The 14,208-nt window shown below is 32.8% G+C and overlaps 1 long non-coding RNA gene across 1 annotated transcript; it reads right to left on the reverse strand.

The window, feature by feature from the left end:
• Positions 1-1,371: 1,371 nt before the first annotated feature.
• LOC128552214 (uncharacterized) lies at positions 1,372-11,066 on the reverse strand. Its single transcript, XR_008369013.1, has 3 exons — positions 10,837-11,066; positions 10,160-10,270; positions 1,372-5,058 (listed from the first exon to the last, which is right to left on the reverse strand). It is a non-coding gene; the product is annotated as an uncharacterized LOC128552214 (long non-coding RNA).
• Between the last annotated feature and the right edge of the window lie 3,142 nt (positions 11,067-14,208).

The following is a 14,208-nucleotide window of genomic DNA, read 5'->3' on the forward strand; positions in this document are numbered from 1 at the left end:
GGACAGATGGACACCGGATGTATAACATAATACGTCCCTTCGGGCGTATAAAAAGGGCCATAATTCAGTTAAAATAGTTTGAGTTATTTTATTTTGCTTACAGATGGAGAACATGACGATAAACAAATGTTCAAAGTTTCAAAGCCACAAGTCAAACAGTCTTGACAAAACACTGACTTGTACGAAAACAGAACCAGTTTCCAAGTCCAAAGAGGGCCATAATTCAGTCAAAATAGTTGACAGTTATGTTTTCTTGCCTATAGATGCAGATCATAATGATAAGCAAATGTTCAAAGTTTCAAAACCACATATTAATTAGTTTTGACAAAATTTGGGCTTGTATGAAAACTGAACTAATTTCCAAGTCCTAAAAAGGCCAAAATTAAGCCAAAAAAATTGACAGAGTTATGTTCTCTTGCCTATAGATGGAGATTATAATGATAAACAAGAGTTCAACATTTCAAAGACACATGTCAAATTATTTTGACAAAACATGGACATGTACAAATGTTTTATGATATTGTATTTTTGTTTCATGTTTTGATCTGCCTACCTTCCAATTTAAAATGCTTGGTATCTTATTACCGTAATGTAATTTTAATTTCTTCTATAATATTTCAATTCCCATTTTTTATTGAACATTATATAAATGTTTTTTATGTAAAGCACTTTTGAACGTATTTTTTATATGAAAAGAGTGCTATATAAATGTGGTATATAATAATAATAATAATAATACAAAAACTGAACTAATTTCCAATTCCAGAAAGGGCCATAATTCAGCCAAAATAATTGTACCTCAAATAGAGAATGCTATAATGAACAAATGATAAAAATTTCAAAGCCATACGTCATACAGTTTCCACAAAATATGAACTGGTACGAAAAACTTAACCAAGATATTTAAGTTAAAAGGGACAATAATTCGGACAAAATCCTTGACAGAGTTATATACGCTTGCCTGAAACTGGACATGATGATGGTACACAAGTGTTGAAGTTTCAAAGCTTTATCTCAAACGTTTTTTTTTAAACAAATATGGACTGGTATGGAAAACTTAACCAAGGAGTGACGCCGACGCCGTGGTGAGTAAGAAAGCTCTACTTATTCTTCAAATAGTCGAGCTATAACAGTCAGACATTAAGCATTTGTTGGGAAAGGAGTCAATAATACTTTGCACAGAGGTAAAAGTGAGTGAAAGAAGTGCTAAGATTTATAAAGATTGGACAGACAAGTCAAAGTTTACAAACCTGTCTGAACTGCAAGTCTCCAAACATCGTTTATGAAATAATTTTTTCTTAAATATTAATTGCTCCATGTTTTTATCATATAATGGTAGTCTACAGGAAAAAAGAAACTCTTTATATTCATTTTAATTTATTCATATTAAATGCTTTTTTTTGTAAATAAATATGATATTAACAGACTACTAAACATAACAGCCATTTACAGCAGAGAATTATGAGAAGGCAGGTGAAAGGAAAAATGGGAAGAGAACACGGACACACAGTTTCTAGGCTAGCACGAAAGGTAAAATTCATTCGAACATTTTTCTTGAATTTACCTAACAACGTAACAATGAATCAGCAAAGAACATTTCAGGCTCATTATGTATGTATGTAATCTTAGTTTAAGCTTGCAGATGTATCCTAAAGGTATATTTCAATGAAACTGACAGTAGCAAGTCACAGCAGACATTAAGGAATGAAGGGAGGAAAAGTATTTGTAGCAAGGTAAAACACTTAGAAATGGAAATCTGCAAACGGAACAATATTTTATTATATATGATAGTTAAAAGCATACTTTTATCCGCTTTAAAAACAAAAGAGAATTGTTATAGATGTGTATGTTGTAAAAAAACTGACAGCCTAAACACCTAACATACAAACTTCTAGAGTGTCAGCACATATGTAAATATTCAAACTGCGTTAACACAAAATAAACTGTGAGTGCTTTTAATGACAAAAGATGGGAAAACATGAAACTGGCTTCTATAGAATAAACAGATGAATACCTAGCATATACAAGGCAAGAAAGCAAAGGCAATAAACGGTGCGGCTTGGATTTTTTACCTTAATTCATTCTTTTAAATGTTTCTTCTTTAGCTGAACACTTTCTTGAGTAATGCATATTTACTTATACTCTTGCATATAGTCCTTACACGTAGTAGTGTGGGCATAAGCTGCATTTTTACATGACTGACTAAAATTCCTGAAGCCTGCCTTTCCATTAGTCTGCCTTTACATTAGACTGCTATATCATCACATAACTAAATCAGATTTATTATCAAAACAGAGTCAAAAAAAATCAAAAAACAAAATATTTTGTTCTTAAATCTGACCAGGTAACCTTGAAAGTTTACCGAAAAAAAGTTTTAGACAGAAAAAGAAATGAAAACAAAAGGGAAGTCACAACACAAATTTTCAATTACAAAATGCTGTTTCAAATGCTAGGATATTAGCTGATGTCATATAAAGTTTCTGTTGTTAAACTAAATCCTAAACAAATTCAAATCAATATTGCATTTAATCTACTATGCTACTACTATAATACTACTGTCAAATTTTGCCACACAAAGTTAGTTTTCATATACCCTAACACATTTTATATCTGTAAAAGGACATCAAAAACATCAATATGAACTATTAATACTGCACAACTAATTTAAGGATATATTGCTAAATAGTTTCTATAAATCTATAAGTTAAGTGGAAAAGAAATAAAGGAAGTTGAATTAAGGCTTTTTGATGAGAAATATTTGAAAGCATTCTTTCACGCTCTCATTGGTAACATTTTAGACGACTTGTATATTTATCATAGACACCAAAAAGACATGATACTGGTTTTCAAATGGCAAGATTTAACTTATTAAATGACACCTAGTTATAATATTTTTTAATATATATATATATATATATATATATATATATATAATTAATCTTCAAGCAATAAACTTTCCAGTGATTATTAATAAAACATCCTTTCCCAAACTCTTACATATCCACAAGTAAACTAAACAAGTTAATAACAAATTTTTAACAATAAATTTAAAGCTACATGTATTTAAGAAAATATCTGATCCAAAACTGCTGTGATTTTTTTCTTTGAAAATAGCCTGTTTCAATCATGAGAAAAAGAAAGAAGTTAGACAGTAGAAAAGCATGCATAATTGCCACGTGGATTAGCAATCAGAATAGAAAACTATGTAAAGATCAAATAAGTTAATGCCCAGGGGAAAGTGTAACATTTTCTGTGTGGAAATTTGTCAACAACAGACTTTTTTTTGGAAAAAGTCAAAGCCCAAATACTTTGACAAGGTACAATATTGCTATGCTGGTTACAATACTCCACCCAATCATAAACGCTAGACAACCAAACTTTTCTCATAAAATTTTCAAAACGTATTAATGTTTCACTTTAAATATTAGTAACAATTAAATTATAAATATATGATGTCTCTTTTGTTAAGGTTTTCATAATTAATCACTATAAGTATAACTTGTATTTAGTCCAAAAGAAAGTGACTTACACCATATACTGTCAACTTGTAATGACCGCCATATTGGTTAAATCTGATTGGCGGATATTTATTCCGGGAAAAACCTACTTTCATTTTTGACGTCATGTATAGAATGTAAACATGTATATAAACTAAAAACCTTTTGCTTATTAGAAGCATTCGACCGAAAAAGCTCAAACGAAAGAGTTATATAGAAATTCGAGAAAGAGTTAGAAAATAGTTCAACTTTAAGCACTTTAAGACAGAAAGAGATGCAGGTATTAATAGATATTATAGTATCTGAAGAATTTAATTTCATTATTGACCGTCCTAACAATATGTTGAAAAGGCTACTGCTGGAAAGAGAACAATCTCTTCTACCCATATATATGCGTCCAAATATTCGCAAAATATCTAGAAATATGAGAAAATCAAAGAAATCATTTTCAGGACTATCAGATGTATGACTGTGTTATCATGCATAGCATTTAACATAAATAGGTTACTTCTCCTTTGCACTGATATAACATGGACAGAATTAGGATTAACAGACGGTGTTCACTAAACAATTTAACTATATAAACAGATTGTTTCCCTTGTGTAAAGAAGGCTTAGGGTAAGTCTCTACAATATGACCTGTACAAAATATATACATAATATATATGCAGACAATTCACACATTATATATTCTTTGCATAATAACATTACAATGATATGTAAGATTTTAACGTGATAATCATTAACACTCTACTATGTACAATAAAATATACTTCCATGGCAACCATCAATAATAATTAAAAAATGTAGACATCTGTGTAAGACGTTGTAACGATAAACAACCCTAATATTTTTTCTAAAGAATGGTTCCCGGCTGATGAAAGAAAATATCACACTGATTAATTCATCATCTAGAAACTCAGTAAAGTGAGATGCAAGTATCTTCATCACCTAACAAAATCTCACTTCGTAACAGATTCATGAAAACGTTATATCTGTTTTATATTACAGCTCTCAAAGAGAAGCTTTTCCATTCAATACTTTTTGTAATTATTAATGCGCACCAATACGACTAAATTCAAAATCAAGTTTTTTTTAAACACAACGATTCTTTACTTGAAGGTATAATACAGATCTAAAATTTTAAAGTACCAACAGAAACATACAAATACTACTGATAAATCATAAACATACTGATGGCCCTCTTACTTCCATAACAAAACAAATTAAAATAGGGGGAACATTTAAAATTTTCATTCTATTTTTCTCATATGCAGTCTGATTATCCCTGATTTATTACCAGTAGCTATAATAAATAAACTGCCTCGTAACATATAGCTTCAATTTCAGCAGGTTTGATTTGATTTGTTTTTTCGTAAGACTTGTCACTATATAAACAAAATGCCACAAGTAAAACTGAAAATTAAAAGTAAGACATATCATCATCAAAAGTATCGAAATGATTTGTGACCTCCGCGACTTGCTGGTTGATTTGCTGCTCGTAGGGGAGGTACAGGTGGAATGTCATTGAAATCTTTTCCCAGACGTTGTCCACCATCACCCTGAAAAAAACCAACAAAACACATTCTACTTCATTAACATTCATTATCTTATTGGAAACTTTCCTTATTCGTTTTTTAGCAGCCTTTATCTTGGAAGTGTTCAAACCGCATCTCACACTTAGTACAAAATATAAACGATACCTAGTTGTTCTGTTTTTGCAAGACAATTAAGCTATCGAGGCACTCTGCCCAAACAACACCAAAGTAAACTAACCACTTTCACTCACAAACTCTATTTTTTTTTTCTGAATACACTGAAGAGTGTTTTAGTTAAAATTTTGCCAAAGACCATACCTAACTGAAGTCTGTCAAGAAAATACTGCTTTTAAATACAATGTTGCTCTTTTACATAATATGTTTTAACTGTACATCAGCACCAGGCTGCTGAACTATCTAACCCACTCAATTTATTTTCTGAAATACTAATTTTTTAATTTACCGTTTATTTTTCAAAACTGCTCGTATCATTCTTGTTGAAAAAAAAAACAACAAAGTTTTGAAAAATGCTTATATACTAACCAATTCCAAATAAAATACAATACAATTGTTTCATGAGACCAAACCTTGTATATTTCAGTATATCTTTTCAGAAAGCATTTATTTTCCATGAAATGATGTATGAAGGATAACTCAAACAAGCAAAAAACAATCCAACATTTTCAGATTAAGAATCAGTTGAGGCCAAGCTATTTTGTATCAATAAGATCTCCTCACAGATAAATACTGTAATCTCTGTATCTTACAAATAATACACTGAAACAATGACCAAACATGCTTTACAAACTCCAAACAAAAGTTAAACACAGACTGCTCTTGTTGTCTTAGTTTCTTGTTTTGTTTTTATTGTTCAATTAATAATTCATTCATGTCTAAATTACATGCTATTGAAATTACCTCTTTGAAGCATATTATTAGCTTTTGACTAATGGTTATTTTTACTGACTTTTTTCCATTCTGACCTTGTACTTTTTTAACTACATTTTTCCTTTTTCTTTATATAACTTGTTGAAAAAGTTACTATGGAAAAGATATGCAACTCTGCAACTCCACACAAAAGTATTTCTTAGAGTTTCCTACCCTAGAACAATACCATGTTTAAGATTGTACAAAACTTGCGGTTAAATGTAAGCAAGGTAACTATGTACTATGCAAATTAAGCCGCTAACTTGTTGTGTGTAGTTTGTGTCCTGGTGCCTACTGGTCAATTTGTCCTTGACATTTTTGTACTCGTTTTTGTTCTTTTGGGCAAAGATACCAAATTATAATACAAATTTTAACGATGTTAACTGTAGATCCAAACATTGCAAATTTTTTTGCTGATAAGTTACTCAAATAGTGTTTGAAAAACTATCTAATCATGTGCATAGTATTTTCACTGTTAATATATTATTAGTCATTCTGTTCAGAATAGTCTTCAACTGAAGCACAACATGTATCACCTAATGCTGAACAATGTATGTCACTAATTTTATAGACATGTACATGTATACGTACTTTCAAACAATTCTCGTTTAGGTAGAATTACTTTTCCAACTACGCTTAATATTATATATGTAAGCATCTTTTTTGGCACGTAAAATCAATTTTGTTATGAATTTACAATGCTTTTGCTGTAAAAATGGAAATCAATTTAAAAAAAAAATAACATAGACAGCATGCAGTATATATACAATATGTAACATAAATATGATTGATTCCAAGGTAATAAAACTAACTTTGGAGACCAGTCTAAATTCTCAAGCATTTAAATGGCTGCTTCTGATTGACCAAAGGCAAGGTAACAGTCAAAGACTGGTTTTAAAACTTAGTTTTATACGGTGTGGACAGGAGTATGTATTTCATTTTGAATGAACAGTCGTTTTTGCTGTGCTGAGCAACCTGTGGAGTTTCAACTTTTATTCTTGTACACTGATTTCATATTCATAAAACTGACTGTTTTTTGTTTATTTCTTTCTTTTTTTATTTATTACACAAGTGCCCTTTTCATGATTAACACATTCAAAGGCGGTTTACATATAGCTAACGCAGCCACACAGGGCGAAAAATTCGTTCTCTTCTAGTAGAGACACAGTGGGATCTGACCAGAGGGGCAGAGTGAGATAAAGCCCCAAGGACAGATAGAGAGAACAAGCCCTGTCCGGGTAACATAGCCTAGCTCTTGGTTCTTTAATGTGCCCGCTGTATAGTATCAATACACACAAAGCCTCTTTCCTGAAAAGAACCAGTACAGACATCTTAGTTAGGTTGGAAACACTTAAGAACATCTCAGAAATTTCCAGTGCCTGGGCCGGGATTCGAACTCCGGATCTCTGGAATGAGTCAAGCGTGTTACTACTAGACCACCGACCCACCTTATGCTGGTATATATGTTTAAGCTGTATTTACATATGTATCAGAACCCAAGTCCTTTTGTTACATACTTGCATAGTAGTTTCTTGGTAATTGATTAGGCATTGTACATAATTGCTCATAAATCGACCTTTTTTCTTTTATTATTTTAATCCAAAGTCACCTCTCAACTAATGGCAGTGAAAACACAAAGACTTTTTTCCAGAAGTTCCAGTATTTAAATCATTAAAACAATAATTCATGCCACGTCATAAAAATTTGCAGAAACAGATTTTATTAACTTTAAACTAACATAGCAAATTCACTTAGAGTATTCACAAAATATTTAGTAACAACTTTCTGCTCTTCCATATGACAACTAGATCCATTTTTTATTAGTTAACTCAAATTATATATACATATATATAAATCACAAGCGAGCATATTGCAAAGATCACGAGCGAGCATATGTGTTCAATCCATCAATTCTCAATCAAAAGAAATCTTACTGTTTACCTTGACAAATTTGAATAACCTTAAAAGTCAATATCAAATAGTGGAAAACAAGAAATATGTTGTTACATTTTCATCACAGCTCCATGGTAAATTGATAAAAGGCAGCATAAATCACATGAATATCTCGTCAATGTGTATTCTATTCATTGTAAATGCTCTTGTATATGCGAGATATTAGCTATTTCGCCTTACTCAACAATATTTTACGCAATGAATCTGGCTTACTTGTTCGACGATAAACTGGATCCTTAATGATATAATGATGTAATGTAATGTAAAATTATAATGCCATACAATATAAATTTATAACAACAAAGAGTCATGTAAAATATATCTGTAATGTAAAATTGATGTAATATTTAAATGATGATGTCAAATTACAATGTATAAGTAAAGAAAGAATTACAAACGATGAAATACTTAACTGACAAAAATACTTAAAAATAAATTTGGAAATTCAAAATGCACAAACTTCAAAAATTATTTCTTTCTTTTCAAACTGAAAAGTAATATTTCTAAAGTATATTTAGGAAATTTAGTTTACAATACATTTCATATGCAGATTAAATCTGCTACCTAATGTGTAATTACTGAGTGCAGGGAAAATATGGCTCCAGATTCACAATTATAGAATTTGCATAGGCAATAAAGTAGAAAAAAAATATTGGTCAGATAAAACACCATAAAAAGGCTGTTTATGTCAAAAAGACTTACCATATCTCAAGGCAGGAGAATTGCTAAACTTGGGTCAATTTTTATAAACTACTTTATAGTCAAAGGGAATGGGCAAGGTTGGAGGGTTAGAGCTAAAATGTTTTAAGTGTATATCTAATAACTGTTTTGCTGTAACCCCTTGAAGTGCTGAACTGTTAAAATATTGTAGTGTTATCATCATCTAGCACTAAGCCAAACTAGAAATACATTCTGCATGCCCAGGGGCAGAATGTCGAGCCCGCCAGCTGTCTAAAGAAGTAACATTCATTATACTTTTTGGCGGTGTCAGAACTGATGTACACTGTATTTGCATATATAATTTTCTTGACAGATGATAAAATATATATATATAATATAAGTCCACTCAAAACTGCTTACCAGGTAGAGATAGGTCAAAACACGCCAAAACATTGGATGTAACATGCATGTTGTACCACAGAAAAGTGCCCTCATATTTTCCCCACGACCAGTAATAAGAAATTTATAATATAAGCTATCTATAGTAACAAAAAAGGGAAGTAATTCTAACAACAAGATTGCCTCATGGTGTTGAACATGTGTGCCAAGTTACAACAAAATCTCCTAATTCATGAAGAGGATAATCTCTAGACAATGTCATTCTTGTATCTGACCTTTGGCCTCTAAGTGTGACCTTGACCTTTAACCTAGGGACCTGGTTCTTTCGCATGACATTCCGTCCCATAAAGGTGAACATTCATGCCATGTTACATCAAAATCCCACCATGCATGAAGAAAAGATACTCCAGACAAGCCTCAATTTGACCTTTGACCTCCATCTGTGACCTTGACTTTTAAGATAGGAACATGGGGTTTGCGCATGATACGCCTTCTCATTGAGATAAACGTTCATGCCAAATACAAACAAATTTGGTCTATGCATGTCAAAGTTATGGTCCGGACAAATTTCAATTTCACCTTTGACCTCCAACTGTGACTTTGACCTTTGAGATAGGAACATGGGGTTTGTGCACGACATGCCTTCTCATTGAGGTAAACATTCATGCCAAATATAAACAAGATTGGTCCATGCATGCCAAAGTTATGGTCCGGACAAAATCGGACGGTCGCACGGACGCAGGCACGCACGCACTCACATACACCGAAAGTGACGACTCTATCACCGCACGGGATCGATAAAAGTCTCTTTTTTAGAAATGCAGTGCAGATTTTTTTGTAGTTGAAGCATTTTTTTTCTGACTTGCATGGGGAAGAAACACTGTTAAAGAAATCTACAAATTAATTACAAATATTCTTCAACTCAAATTACTGGTCAAACACTTGATCTGGCACACAAAACATTCAATTTAACACTGTAATTCCACATTTTGACAAAACAAGATGATATTCTCTTAGCTAAAACTAAAACTTAATAAAAAAAAAATAGGTCATTTATGCAGGAACTACTTGTTTAGATGTAAATGTTGGGAAAAGGCTAATTGTAGTATTGAAATGGTAATGATATGTTAAGTAAACTTACATAATTGTAGCATGGAAACGGTAATGATATGTAAAGTAAACTTACATATAAAAAGTCATCCTTAGGTTGATATTCCTTTAATATTGTGTAAGGTGCGTAGCCAGTCTCCCCCTGATAATTCTTCAACTTCCACCAGTTTCTAGACTTGTCTAATACCTGAAGCAGCAAAAGACAAACGTTGTTACTACAGCAAACATATATGTTTAGGTATTTCTATCGATGCATGTACTCATTTCAAACTGATTCAATTTGGTGTACTTACACAGAAACTTATTTACTTATATGTTGTCCTGTACATTTGTAGTTATGTCAAACTGCTGTATAATATCGGTCATGTATAAATTACAAGTGTTTCCTGGGTACACAGACACTAATTTTTAAAGAAAGAAGTGGAAAGAAAGCCTACTATTATTTCAGGTGCAGATGGACACATAGGTAGAAAGCTAACATTCATCAAGAATTTACATCATATATAACCCAGAGCGGCGACTGTCAAAATATCTTATCCACTAAATAGCAGTCACTGTTTAGATCACATACATGTAGACAGGTGGAATGGAAATTCCTATAGTGCAAATCCTTAATACAGACAAGAATAAAATATGCTTCAAGAGCTTTAGATTATGAATCATATATAATAAATATTTTCCAAAAATATGTATTTCTTAAATCAGTATAAAAGCTGGAAAAATTGATCTAGAAACATGACAAAATTAAGTTACTTGTAATTTCTCGCCTCTTTCTACCGTCAGTTCCTTTGCATTTTTGCCCTTTCTGTCACATACTGCTACATATATACTGAAAATGAAATCTAACCTTGTAAGAACTTTTGAAGCACCAGTATTTGTTTTTCATTAACTACTGTGAAATCATAATTATTTGTTTGGGTCTTATTCTTAAGATTAAACCCAATCAATCAAAAAAAATTCTTCTTTATTTCATCTCTCCAACTTCATGCCTCATATAAAAGAACTAATGAACCTACGGAACGTTTAATATAGTAACAAATCAAATTTTTTCACAGTACATGTTTACAAGCTTCGATATCATGCTTTGTGTAGATAGAAATTGGACGAGAATGTAAAAGTGTACCAAAGATCAGACTTGAATTGTAAGAAAATACATTCAATAAAGCAGGAATGTTAATGATATTGTAACTGACATCTTCTGTTTTCCAAAAATAGAATTTGGCGTATAAAGCTTATTTTAAAGGTGCTGCCTCAAATCTACACACACAACAATTTGGATGGGAAAAAAATATTTGCCCGATTTGTAGTCAAAAACAGACAAAACTAGAAGGTGCTTTTGTCACAAAATTATATGTCTCCCCACTATGTATTCTAAGAATGGAATTAGGGCATGTTTGACCTATAAAAGCCACACAAGATATTTCTATTTTTAGCTCTGGCGGCCATTTTTGCAACGACGCGGAACGTGTCAGCGATATGCACAACTGGGGTTTGTACTGATAACTCCTGTGAAGTCTCGTCGAAATCCGGTCAGCAGTTTCACCTTTGAAAGCCAGAGAAGCTGGGGTTAGTACCGATCACTCCTGTGAAGTTTCGTCGGAATCCAGCCAGCAGTTTCAACTGTAAAAGCCGGACAAGATTTTTCTACCTTTAGCTCTGGCGTCCATTTTTTTGCAACGGAGCGGAACGTATCGTCGAAATCTCTCCATCTGTTTTACCTGTGAAAGCCGGACAATTGTTTTCTACTTTCCGCTCTGGTGGCCATTTTGTGCAACGAAATAGAACGCGCCAGCGATATGCACAACTATGGTTGGTACTGATCACTCCTGTAAAGTTTCGTCGAAATCCAGCGAGTAGTTTAACCTCTACCTGTGAAAGCCGGACAATATGTTCTACCTTTAGCTCTGGCGGCCATTCTGTGCATCTAAGCGGAACGTGTCTGCGATATGCATATTAACAAGACTTGGTGCTGATCACGCCTGTAAAGTTTTCATCAAAAATCCTCTCAGCAATTTAACCTGTGAAAGCCGGACAATATATTTATATTTTAGCTCTTGCGGCCTTTTTGTGCAGCGAAGCGGAACGTGCCTGCAAAATGCGAAACTAGCCTTGGTACTGATCACTCCAGTGCAGTTTCGTCGAAATCCGGTCAGCAGTTTGACACGTGAAAGCCGGACAAGCTTAATGCAGACGAACGGACGTACGGACAGATAGACTGCGAAAGCAAAATCAATATGTCTTCGCCACCTATGGGAGAGACATAATTCAGCGCTATAATGACAAAATGAATCTGACTTTTTACCAAAATAAATCAGTTACCTTACAATATCAGAGCGCTTGATGTTAGCTTTTAAATTAAGTTAGCACGCGACACATTGCGAACTTTCGAGTAGCGTCTTGAAATTTTGCGTGTGTAAATTTGACTATATTTCAAACAAGATGCAGTTTATTTTATACTAATAGAGCCAACCAGTTTTTGTATACGAGACGTCAAAGTTGACCACCAAAGCCCGTTTATGAAACTGACGTCGCCGTGCATCCTTGGCAACTGTTACGGGTACTGCAACGGCACTAACCAACAAAATTTCTTAAACTATACATTATTCGACGAGAATTATTTTTTCCTTTATTGTGATATAAAAGTCATTGTTTTACACCGACAAATATTTGAAAAATGGAAAGAAAATCGGCGTTTTTTACTAAAAATTGACGGTCAGTTTCGCAGCATTTTCCGGATTTAAATAAGCATATTAAAAATCCCTGAGTTATTTATTTTTATTTTTTCAATAAACAGTGTTTACCGAGTCCAAATGACAAATGAAATTGGGGGAGGGGGTGGGGGGGGGGGGGGGTCACCGACTTAGTTTTTTCGGTACATCTGATTTTATTTCCCCCGCCCCCATGCGCAAATTTTGTACCGTAATTCGACGTCTGCAGATACGTTTGAGACATCATAATTCGGCCATTGCCTTAGCTTATCAGCTGCACCATTTAGTGTTTTACTGATCCTCAAAGACCTTTATACAAAACAAGAACAAACATTTTGTCCCATAGCAAGACGTTTATATATAAAACAATGATGAAAAGCATATTAATAAGTAAAATCTTAGTACATTTCATAATAGTATATAACGTACCACTGACGCAAAAAAAACTCCGAAGCATTTAGAATCTTTAAATGCGTCAAGTGGACAAAATTTGCTATAATTTAGATGAAATGCGCCTAAATTCAGAAGGTTTTGGGTTCCGTTTCGACATTTTGTTTAATATAAAATCCAGCATATTCCCATATAATGCGTATTTTTTCCTGTAAATCTTCTTTTTAAGATAAACTCTACTTTTTCATTTTTCTTAATAGTATATTCAGATCAAAAAAGCCTTGAAAACTCTTTTACCGTGGTCGAAATTATTACACTGAATTACATTACTCTACCCCTACCACAGATAAAAAATACGTAATTTAGCGGGTTCTCATATGCCTTGTGATCAATTTTTAACCTATTTTAAGAGGAATTTAAACAAAAGAGTCCTTTGCAAGGATTTCTTGAATCATCTCTCGAGTTCATGATTATACATGATTGATGCGCATGACATTTTGAACATTTACAAAAATAATAAGGAATATAACAAAAACCCTTTATTTGAATTATCTCAACCATTTTTATAGTAACAAATGCCTGTATAGAATTAAATCACGTGCCTCTATTTCCGTCACGTAACAACGCTAGATAGAAACATCGTCCTTTACAAAAAGGTTTAGCTCTCCAGAGATGTGTTATAAGAAAGGTTATCCTTGTATTCATAGACACATAATAGAAACATATTCCATATATATTATTTTTCTTAACATTAGAAACCTATCAAACATGTTAAATATTCCATAAAATAAAAAAGAAAGAAAGAAAATTGTTTGTTTGTTTTAGGCTTAGCGCTGTTTTCTGTTACGATAGGCTGTTAACCTAACCAGTGTTCCTCAACAAGTAACTTCCAACTTCACCAACTAAAATCGGAGGTGGAGGACGAATGATTTCGGACAGTACCTTTTACCAACTTGTCACGCCCTACCCAGGGATCGAACAAACGATTCATAGAACTGAGCTAAGCGGGTGGGGTAAAAGAAAGAAA

The sequence above is a fragment of the Mercenaria mercenaria genome, unplaced genomic scaffold, assembly GCF_021730395.1.
Source record: "Mercenaria mercenaria strain notata unplaced genomic scaffold, MADL_Memer_1 contig_2163, whole genome shotgun sequence".
Classification (NCBI taxonomy): Eukaryota; Metazoa; Mollusca; class Bivalvia; order Venerida; family Veneridae; genus Mercenaria; species Mercenaria mercenaria.